This window comes from Lactuca serriola, chromosome 2 (assembly GCF_051521515.1).
Source record: "Lactuca serriola cultivar US96UC23 chromosome 2, Lser_US96UC23_V15, whole genome shotgun sequence".
Lineage (NCBI taxonomy): Eukaryota > Viridiplantae > Streptophyta > Magnoliopsida > Asterales > Asteraceae > Lactuca > Lactuca serriola.
Window position 1 is genome coordinate 82798137 of NC_136409.1, and position 11683 is coordinate 82809819.

Here is an 11683-nt window from a genome sequence, read left to right on the forward strand (position 1 = left end):
ATGAGACAGGCTACGGAGACTATGACGGAGATCACCGCCAAGTTCCGAGAGAGGGCATTGCTGGTGCCCCAGTATGCGGGAGATGAGGATATGAGGAGGACCCGCTACCACAACATGCTACGGGCCGACATTCGGGAGCATGTTAGTTTTTCAGCATGCGCTACCCTGGATTCCATGATTTCCATGGCAAGGGAGAGGGAGATCGATCTGGAGCATGTATGAAAGAGGAAGGTTGAGGAGGGTCAGACGACTGGGCTTCGGGGAAGAAGCCCAAGGGATCAGATGGTAGGCCGAAAGGCCAGTCGGGATCGGGGCGCTGCTGGAAATGCGGCAGGCCACATGAAAGTGCGTGCTGACTGGGATCGTCGGGCTGCTACAAGTGCGGCAAGACTGGGCATTTCAGAAGGGATTGTACTACCCCTTCACCAGTTATTCAGACGTTTGAGTTGTTGTGTTTCCACTACAACCAGAGGGGCCATAAGAAGGCTAACTGCCCCCAGTTGACAGCAGCATCAGTGCCAGTGAAGGCGCCAACTCCAGCTACCCTGCGGATCACTGATGGCTGGCAGGGCAAGGCAGAGGATCCAGTGGTGAGGAGCCGGGCATTCCAATTGACTACAGAGGAGGCATGCGCTGCACTCGATGTGGTGACGGGTATGATTTCTTATCATTATGCTTTATGATGCGCTGTTGTGATTTTGATATGCTATGTATGTTCTCTGTTTAGGACCGTTCCATCTGATTGGTATCCCAGTTCAGTACTATTTGATTCAGGGGCTACCCGATCATTTGTCTCTCTTGCACTTAGCAAGAAGTTTCCTGAGTCTTCAGGCATGTTGGATTGCCCTTTAGAGGCAGAGATTGCTGACGACCGATCGGTGCGAGCATCGACGGTATTCCGAGACTGTATGTTGAGATTATTCGAGGAGCGTTATCTGGTGGACCTGGTTCCTATTCCGTTGAGAGGGAGCAAGGTGATTATAGTCATGGATTGGTTGAGCCCCAATGGGGCAGTGATAGATTGCGCACTGCAGCTGGTTTGGATCAGGACCCCAAGTGGGGGAGAGTTGGTAGTTTAGGGCAAGAGGCCACAACAAGGACCAGCAGTATGTTCAGCAACGAGAGCTAGGTGTTACCTTTAGCAGGGTTGCGCAGGATATGTCGCTTATGTTATGGATACCCGGGAGGCGGGAAAGGTGACAGTGGGCGATGTGCCCGTAGTGCGTGAGTTTACGGATGTATTCCCCGAGGAGTTGCCTGAGATACCTCCGGAGAGGCAGGTGGAGTTCAGGATCGACCTAGTCCCTGGTGTGGTTCCGATAGCCAAGGCACTGTATCGGTTGGCTCCTCCTGAGATTCAGGAGTTGTCTATACAGCTACAGGAGCTGTTAGACAAGGGATTCATTAGACCGTGTAGCCCTCCCTGGGGAGCCCCAATTATGTTTGTGAGAAAGTAGGATGGGTCGCACCAGATGTGTATAGATTACCGGGAGCTGAACAAGGTAATGGTGAAGAACCGTTACCCACTCCAGAGGATTGATGACCTCTTTGACCAGCTACAGGGAGCATCTTCGTTCTCCAAGATTGATCTGCGTTCAGGATATCATCAGATGAGGGTCAGAGAGGAGGATGTGCAGAAGACTGCGTTCTGGACGCACTATGGCCACTACGAGTTTGTGGTGATGCCCTTTGGTCTCACCAATGCTCCTTCCGTGTTCATGGACCTCATGAACCGCGTGTGTAGACCGATGTTAGACCGGTCTATGATAGTGTTGATTGATGATATCTTGGGTTACTCCAAGAAGCAGGAGGAGCACGAGGAGCATCTGCGAGAGGTTCTAGAGACTTTGAGGGGGGAGAACTTGTATGCTAAGTTCTCCAAGTGTGAGTTCTGGTTGCGCGAGGTGTAGTTCCTTGGGCATCTCGTCAACCAAAACGGGATCTCAGTGGACCTGGCCAAAATGGAGGCCGTGAAGAGATGGGAGGTTCCGAAGTTTCCATCCGAGATTCGGAGTTTCTTAGGATTAGTAGGCTACTATCATAGATTCATCCAGGATTTCTCCAAGATTGTCGTACCTCTGACCAGGCTCACAAGGAAGACTGTGGTCTTTCGTTTGGGGCCTGAGCAGCAGGCTGCGTTCGAGACACTAAGACAGAGATTGTGTGAGGCGCCAATCTTAGCCCTGCCAGAGGGAATGGAGGATTTTGTTGTGTACTGTGATGCATCCATCTCATGTTTGGGCGCAGTATTGATGCAGAGAGGGCATGTCATCGCCTATGCATCGAGGTAGCTGAAGCCTCACGAGGTGAACTTCCCGACGCATGATTTGGAGTTGGGGGTTGTTGTATTTGCCCTCAAGATTTGGCGTCATTACCTCTATGGGGTTCGCTGTACCATCTTCACGTACCATAAGAGTTTGAGGTACCTCATGCATCAGCCAAATCTAAACATGAGGCAGCGTCGGTGGATGGACGTGGTAAAGGATTACGATTGCGAGATCCTTTATCACCCAGGTAAGGCCAATATGGTGGTCGACGTGCTTAGCCGCAAGGCAGCGCCAATCAGGGATATCTGTATGAGGATGACAGTGGTAACTCCGTTGTTGGAGCGGATTCGAGAGGCCCAACAGGAGGCCATGAAGGAGGAACATCGGAAGCGAGCGGATCGTGGGGGCAGGTTTCCTCCTTCGACTATGACAGCCGAGGATTACTAACACTACACCGTAGGGTGTGGGTGCCATACCACGGGGGTGTGCGCCAGGTTCTGATGGAGGAGGTGCACAAATCATGGTTTTCCATTCATCCCGGGGCTACGAAGATGTATAGGGATCTTCGTCTGGACTATTGGTGGCCCTGCATGAAGCGGGATGTGGCATGGTTTGTGGAACGGTGCTTGACCTGCAAGAAGGTCAAGGCTGAGCATCAGAGACCTCATGACAAGATGCAGCTGTTGTATATTCCGCTGTGGAAATGGGAAGACATCCTGATGGATTTTATCACCAAGCTTCCCAGGACCACGCGGGAAGTGGATTCGATCTGGGTCATCGTCGATCGATTAACCAAGAGCGCCCATTAAGGAGAGCATCTCGGCCGAGAAGTTGGCTGATGTCTATATTCGGGAGGTGGTGGCGCGATACGGTGTGTAAGTTTCTGTAATCTCAGACAGGGATGTGCGGCTCACTTCCAGGTTTTGGAGGAAGTTTCATGACGAGTTGGGTACTCATCTGCATTTTAGCACCGCCTTTCACCCGTAGACGGATGGTCAGAGCGAGCGGACCATCCAGACCCTATAGGATATGCTGCGAGCATGCGTATTAGATTTCGGAGGTAGTTGGTATACCTACCTTCCATTAGCAAAGTTCTCCTATAACAATAGTTATCATGCGAGCATTGATCGTCCTCCCTTCGAGATGCTATATGGGAGGAAGTGCAGGACCCCGATATGTTGGGGGAGGTTGGCCAGAGGGTAATGGGGAGCACTGAGGTAGTGCTCAAGACGACAGAGAAGATCCAGTAGGTCCGGAGCAGGCTTCAGACTGCTTAGAGTCGGCAAAAAAGTTATGCCGATAAGCACCGATCAGACCTAGAGTTCCAGGTGGGGGATATGGTTCTCCTGAAGGAGTCCCATGGAAAGGCGTTATCCGATTCAAGAAGCGGGGCAAGTTGGGGCCCAGGTACATTAGACCGTTCAGGGTTATAGCCCAGGTAGGCAAGGTGGCATATAGGCTGGATTTGCCAGCCGAACTCGGTCAGATACACAACACTTTCCATGTTTCTCAGCTGCGAAAGTGCTTGGTGGACGACTCAGCATTGGTACCCTTGGAGGACATTCAGGTTGATGACAGCCTGAATTACATTGAGCAGCCTATAGAAATCCTTGACCGGAAGTCGAAGGATCTGAGGAACAAAAGAGTGGAACTCGCAGTGGACTTGGGAGCCGGTGGATGAGATGATGGAACATTACCCCGAGCTATTTCAGGATCGAGCAGCAGACTTCGAGGACGAAGTCTAAAATAAGTGGGGGAGATTTATAGCACCTGGTTCTTGGTATGTATTCTTTTGTTAAATACTTTGCATTTTGGCCTTGGACTCGGCGAGTTGAAGGTCCAACTCGCCGAGTAGAAGCGAGAAGGAACATAGGACTTAAGGGATGGACTCGGCAAGTCGGGTCTTGGGCTCGGCGAGTAGACCCTGTTTGGACAAAAACCCTAATCCGAGGGTTTGCACCCTATTTAAACACTTTAACTCGGCCGCCTTCGTCCCATTTGCTCCCAGAAGACCCCCGTAGCAAACCCTAGCTGTTATTGAAGCAATCTAAGGCATTTGGAGTGACTTTGGTGCTTTTGTGATCCAAGGAGGGAAGGAAAAGCTTGAAGGAACAAGCGGAGGCTAAAGGGATCCGATTTTGTGCACCATTTTCAGCTCATTGAAGGTAAAAAGTCTGTACCTTGCTCTTCCATTTGCTAGATCCCATTTTGTGATGTTTTAGGGCATTTCTAAGCCATTTTGGTCACCAACCATGATTGCAATCATGGTTTGGAGTTGATGTTTCAGATCTAGGTCCTTAGAGGGGTTACAAGGCAGAAAGGAGTGCCTCTTGCAATCAAAGAAGGCCCTATGCTTTGAGAGGGCTTGTTTAAGGACCTTTTAAGCTCAAAGTCCCATGAAGGTACGTAAATGTTGTAACTTTACATGCTAGATCGATTGTAGAAGCATAGATCAATCTTTTGATCAAAGCTCGTACGTCAGAAATCGAAGATTCAGTGAGTGGATGTGACCAACTCGACGAGTCCATTCTTGGACTCCGCGAGTCCAAGGTTCTGTTCCATATCAGTTGAGGGTCATAAGGACCCAGTTGAGTGTGGAAAGGTTTTAAGGGGGTCCTAGGGAGTGACCCAACATTCTAGACTAAGCCATTGTTCTGGAAATTCATGGGACTCGGCGAGTGCATGAACAGACTCGGTGAGTCCAAGGCAATCTTCTTAAGGATGAAGATGAACTTGACGAGTTGTTCATACAACTCGGCGAGTCAATGACAGGACCTATGTATCAGTTAAAGATAAACTCGAAGAGTAGTTCATACAACTCAGCGAGTCGGATGAGGATTCAATCGATGTTCATTTAGAAGGAAAACTCGTCGAGTCATCGCCTAACTCGACGAGTAGAGACGGGTATGAGGAAAAATGGAAGGATAGCGACTCGGCGAGTCAGGTCAACTGGAAGTTGACTTTCACTTTGACTTGCTCAGGGGTAAAATGGTCATTTTACCCTAAGAATAGTCAGCAGTGTATGACTAAGTGTTTTGTGGGAATTATAGCTGGAGGATTTCCGGAGACGCAACCGCAGCGGTCATAGGATTCCCATGCAGATCAGCAGCTACTACAAGGTGAGTTACCTCCCAGTAGCGGTGGGTCTACGACCACAATGCCAGCCCACCAGTAGGAGTCGTATGGATGATTATATTTGTGATATCATCTAGGTTTGCTACAACCTGATATGTTATATGTTGGCATGATATGTTATATGTGATAGTAGTAGAGTTCGGTTGTTAGGACCGAAGGGTAGGTCAGACACCCCAGATATGTCTGACAGTATGTGATGATGTGTTTATATGTTGGCATGATATGTTATATGTGATAGTGGTAGTAGGAGGGGAATAGTCCCCAAGTTTGGTTGTTAGGACCGAAGGGTAGTTCGGACACCCCATATATGTCTGATAATATGTTTATGTTATGATATATGTGATAGTACCAGTACGGGGTGTCACACCCCAAAACCATGAACGGCGAAAACGTTCCGGGGTGGAGGACGACATGTACAGTATCACAACAGTGTAAAGTAGTAACAAGCAATAACATCATCCATTGCATTAAAAGTAAAGTTTTAATACATGTATGTTCTTTCATTGTAGTAAGACACCAAAATATACAATCAAAATAAAAGATGAGTCTTGTTTGTGCTCCGTCTTCTCAAAACCTGGCCATCGTACCTGTCTACTAGTGACTTGAGAATACAAGTTATTTTGAAAGCGAGTATCAGCCCAAAGCTGGTGAATTCATAAGTATTTAAGTGTCATTGTCTTGTTTTGAAAAGCTGTTATGAATGCCTTGTAACTCTTTAAATGAAACAGTTGATATAAGTATGAAAACCCTAAAAAATCCCTTATTTCCTACTAGTATGAAATGTAGTCTTCTACCAAGACCCGAATGTTTTGTAAGTAAAAATGATCGTTTTTCCTTTCTTTTGACTATTACTATCAATACTTAGTCTAACTCATCGTTTATGTGAATGTATCACAAAATAAAGTAATAGGAAAAATGTAAACATGTAAGTGTTATCCTTTTGTATTAGGATTAACACGACATCACAATTAGCGAAATGTATAACCTTTTAACATTCGTAGAATTTTTCTCTGTAGCTACAGCAGGTTTAAGGAAGGGTTAGTCCCGTAAAGGTACTCCTAATATAAGTATTAACCGTAGGCATCCGTAGATGTTCCTTTACCTCTGTAGCGAATAGTAGGCTAAAGGAATGGTTAGTCCCGTAAAGCTACCCCTAGTATAAGTAATAACCGTAGGCATCCGTAGATGTTCATCTACCACTGTTGCTAATAGGTGGGTTCCGGAATGGTTAGTCCCGTCTAGATATCCCGTTGAACTGGTATAGGCAGGACAATTTACACATAATGTACTAATAAATCATCCTAGTGAATCGAGGTACAAGTATCCATGTAAATGTATACAGGTAAATGTATCTATGTAATGGTATTCATGTAAGGTATTCATGTAAGCGTATTCATGTAAGTGTATTCATGTAACATGTAATGTATAGTATAGACTCATGATTGAACTGACTCTAATGTAATAGGAATGATGTTTTGTATCTTCTAACTATCCCTATAATAGTTAACTAGAAGGTAATTGGTTATCCAAGCAGGTTTATACACTCTTGCTACACAAGAGTGTGGGAAACTGAATGAAGGATGAAAACTATAATATCAATACATATATAAGAACATAAGTATATAGATAGAGTTTTGTTCAAGAAGGTAAAAGAAATGGTTTTGTAAGACAATTAAGAGTTTTTAAACAATAATTGATGTGATTTTAATAAACATTTCAAACGTAATACTTTTTCTACCAAGGTATTTTTAAGATAGAAAACCATTTCATGCATCACATTTTGTAGTATGTGAAATCTGCTGGATGAAAACACAGTTATAAATACATATGATTGATTTAATAACATGTTGTTTTCAACTTGTATTCCCCCCATTAAAGCATTTAAAATCTTTTAAAACATTGATTAAGGGGTATGAACTCACTTGCAGCGAGTGGATTGGATTGAAGTGTCGGATACGGTGCTAGGTGACAAATGGGGACTTGTACACGCGCACGAGCCTAGTTATCATATAATGAACATATATATAACTAATTAGAAAATTTATAACTAATAAAATAAGTTGGGACACTCTAGAACATGAAAACACTTTGTTTTAAGTGCTAAAGATCACAAGGGTTGCATCCAAGTGTTTGTAGGGAAAAGCTAGAGTGTTTGGAGTTCAAGGGTAAACTCTTTTGGAGTTTACGGTTTCAATGACCATTACCCAAAGAGTTTACGGCAGTAAACTCAAGGGTTTACGGTATTAAACTCTACACCTTATGACCATATGTTGTTTTGAGGTTTTACAAGTACTGTGAAGCATTTCTACTTGGTGGTTAGGCCTTAGGAAGGGACTAGGGCAAAAAAACACTCCTTAGACAAGTTTACGGCCTCATGGTCATTTCCCTTTGGGTTTACTACCTTAAAATCATGAGTTTACTACCTTAAACTCATGAGTTTACTAGCTTAAACCCATAAGTTTGGTATTTGGGGGTTTTCAAGTCCTTAGCTCAATCATGGCAATAGTCTATGTTAGATTTAGACATAAGGAATAACCATGGGACTTTTATACACCTTTTGGGGTGTTTACGGTTTTGGGAGATCCCCAAATCATAAACACATAAAAATGTAAGATTTTAGTGCTTTTTGGGTGATTAACTCATCAAGGATGAATCTAGACAAGTCCCTAAGGCATGGTGAAGCATCTAGGCACCTTAAGGAACCACTTTGCACCATATTTGGTGTTTACGGTTTTGGGAGCCTCCGAAAACCGTGAACACCTTGATCTTGGTGTTCTTGGGACTTTTCTTTGATGTTAACATGTAACATAAGCTTATTAAGACTCAAGGATGGAAGTACTTACTATAAGGAAGCTTGAAATGAGCTAAAAGTCCAAGAACACTTAGTGTGTGTTCTTGGTGTTCTTGGTGTTTTTGGAAATCTAATGAAAACACAAAAATGGTTGGATGAAAAGATGTACAATCACTAGATTAAGTGTTATACCAACTTGAAATGGCGAGAACACTTACAATTTTGAAGATCTTGAATTAAATCTTGGATGATACTTGAGAGTGTTTTTGAGTTTACACTTTTGGTAACTAGGGAGTAAACATAAAATGACTAGTTTGGGGAGTAAACTCATGCTTAAGGCATGAGTTTACGTTTTTAGGGGTAGTTTACGGCCCAAACATAAAAGTTTGGCCGCGAACGTCTAAGCTACGTGGAACTCGCGGTTTAGAAATTTCGAGACCCGAGACGGCCCATCCGTTCACCCATTCATTTAAAGATTAATTATTAAAATAATCAAATGAACTTATTTTTCCCAAACACAAGTAAAAGTGAACTTGACTTATAATATGAAGTGATTCACTTTTAGGGTTTGACCGAATGAAAATTCCGGGTTGTCACATCATCCCCCTGTTAAAGGGAATTTCGTCCCGAAATTAAAGTCTAAACAAATAAAGTTACAAATAACTAAGCGAACAGATGAGGATATTTCAGTTTCATCTGATCCTCACGCTCCCAAGTAAATTTCGGTCCTCGCTTGGCGTTCCAGCGAACCTTCACTATCGGGATACGGCTCTGCTTTGTTTGCTTGACCTCTCGGTCCATGATCTCTACTGGTTCCTCCACGAAGTTGAGGCTCTCTTTGATATCGATCTCGTCGAGTGGGATTACAAGAGTCTCGTCAGACAAACACTTTTTCAAGTTAGAGACGTGGAATGTAGAATGTACGTTACGAAGTTCATCGGGTAGATTGAGTTTGTAACCTACAGGGCCGATTCTTGAGAGAATCTCGAAAGGCCCTATGTATCTTGGATTGAGCTTCCCACGCTTTTCGAAGCGCATCAAGCCCTTCCAGGGTGAGACCTTCAGTAGAACTCGGTCGCCCACCTGGAAGTCCAACGGTTTCCTTCGCTTGTCAGCGTAGCTTTTCTGTCGGTCTCTAGAGGCTTTCAATCGTTCACGAATTTGAACGATCTTCTCTATCGTTTCCCGAATGATCTCAGGACCTGTGAGAGTGCTTTCAAGAACTCGTCCCTTAGCTAACTACGTATCGCCCACCTCAGCCCAACACAGAGGGGATCTGCACTTTCGGCATAGAGGGCCTCGAATGGAGCTGCCTTTATGCTCGTATGATAACTGTTGTTGTAGGAAAATTCGACAAGGGATAAATGAGTATCCCATGCTTTCCGAAAGTCTATCACACAGGCTCGCAACATATCTTCCAAGGTTTGGATAGTTCTCTCACTTTCCCTGTCGGTCTGTGGATGGTAGGCTATACTCATGTCCATCCTAGTTCCTAGAGAATTTTGTAGTGACTGCCAGAACCTCGAAGTAAATCTACTATCTCTGTCTGAGATAATAGATAAGGGAACACCGTGCAGTCTTACAATCTCCCTAATGTAAGTTCTTGTAAGTTTCTCCATCTTGTCTGCTTCTTTGATTGGCAAGATGTGTGCAGACTTGGTCAGTCTATCGACGATGACCCATATGGAATCAAGTCCACCCGTCGTCTTGGGCAACTTGGTTATGAAGTCCATAGTGATCCGCTCCCACTTCCATTCTGGTATCTTCGGTTGCTATAGAAGACTGGAGGGTTTCTAGTATTCGACCTTTACCTTCGCGTAAGTAAGTCACTTACTTACGAAAGTGGCAATATCTGCTTTCATGTTAGGCCACCAGTATAACTTTTTAAGATCCAGATACATCTTATCTGAACCCGGGTGGACAAAATAACGAGTGTTGTGAGCCTCGGTTATGACCAAGTCTCTGAAGCCACCGTGTTTCGGTGTCTAGATCCGATCCATGAGGTATAAGGCTCCGCCACCCTTGACTTCCAAGTTCTTATCCATCCCTCAAAGGGATTCACCTGCCATGTTTTCAGGTTTCAAAGCGTCGAGCTGAGCCTCCTTAATTTACGTGGACAAGTGTGAATGGATAGTTAGAGTCAAAGATTTGACTCTACGACCAGAATATTCTTTCCGACTTAGGGCGTTGGCTACTACATTGGCTTTAGCCGGATGATAACGAATTTCGCACTCATAATCACTGAGTAGCTCGACCCACTGTCGTTGTCTCATGTTGAGCTCCTTCTGGTCGAAAATGTGTTGTAGACTCTTATGGTCTGTAAAGATCGTGCTTTTTGTACCATATAGGTAGTGTCTCCAGATCTTCAGAGCAAACACAATTGCTCCTAGCTCAAGATCATGGGTGGTGTAGTTAACCTCATGTTTCTTCAGCTGCCTCGAGGCATAGGCTATGACTTTACCTCGCTGCATCAGAAAACATCTAAGTCCTTGATTAGATGCATCGCAATAGACAACGAAGTCTTCTATCCCTTCGGGGAGGGATAGTATTGGTGCGGTGCACAAGGCTCGTTTGAGCATTTAAAACGCTCTCTCGTGTTTCTCTTCCCAGTGAAAGGCCACGCCCTTCTAGTTCAGTGTTGTAAGAGGTTTCGCTACGCGAGAGAAGTTCTGAATGAACCTACGATAGTAGCCAGCGAGACCTAGAAATTGACGAATTTTTGTAGGTGTCTTTGGTGCTGACCAGTTCTCAATGGCCTTGATTTTGGAAGGGTCCACGTGTATTCCCTTTTCGCTAACAAAATGGCCCAAGAATTCGACTCATCGGATCCAAAATTCGCACTTGGAGAACTTCGCATAGAGCTTCTCCGCTTGCAATGTTTCTAAGACTCTACAGAGATGTTGACCATGTTCCTCCTTACTTCGAGAGTAGATAAGTATGTCATCAATGAAAACAATGACGAGCTGATCCAAGTAAGGACGACACACCCTATTCATCAGATCCATGAATACTGCGGGCACGTTAGTTAATCCGAAAGGCATTACCACAAACTCGTAGTGTCCATAACGAGTTCGGAAGGCTATCTTGTGAACATCCTCCTCTAGCACTCGTAGTTGGTGATATCCGGATCGTAGATCTATCTTCGAGAAGTAGTTGGCTCCTTGAAGTTGATCCAATAAATCGTCAATGCGGGGCAAAGGATAACGATTTTTAATGGTAAGCTTGTTGAGTTCTCAATAGTCGATGCACATGGGAAACGATCCATCTTTCTTCTTGACGAACAAGACCGGTGCTCCCCATGGTGAGAAGCTTGGCCTAATGAATCCCTTCTTGAGAAGTTTGTTAAGCTGACTGGAAAGGTCCTGCATCTCGGCTGGTGCCAGACGATAAGGAGATATGGCTACGGGAGTAGCTCCTGGCACTAACTCGATTCTGAACTCGACTTGGCGTTGTGGTGGTAAACCGGGAAGTTCTTCTCGGAAGATGTCGG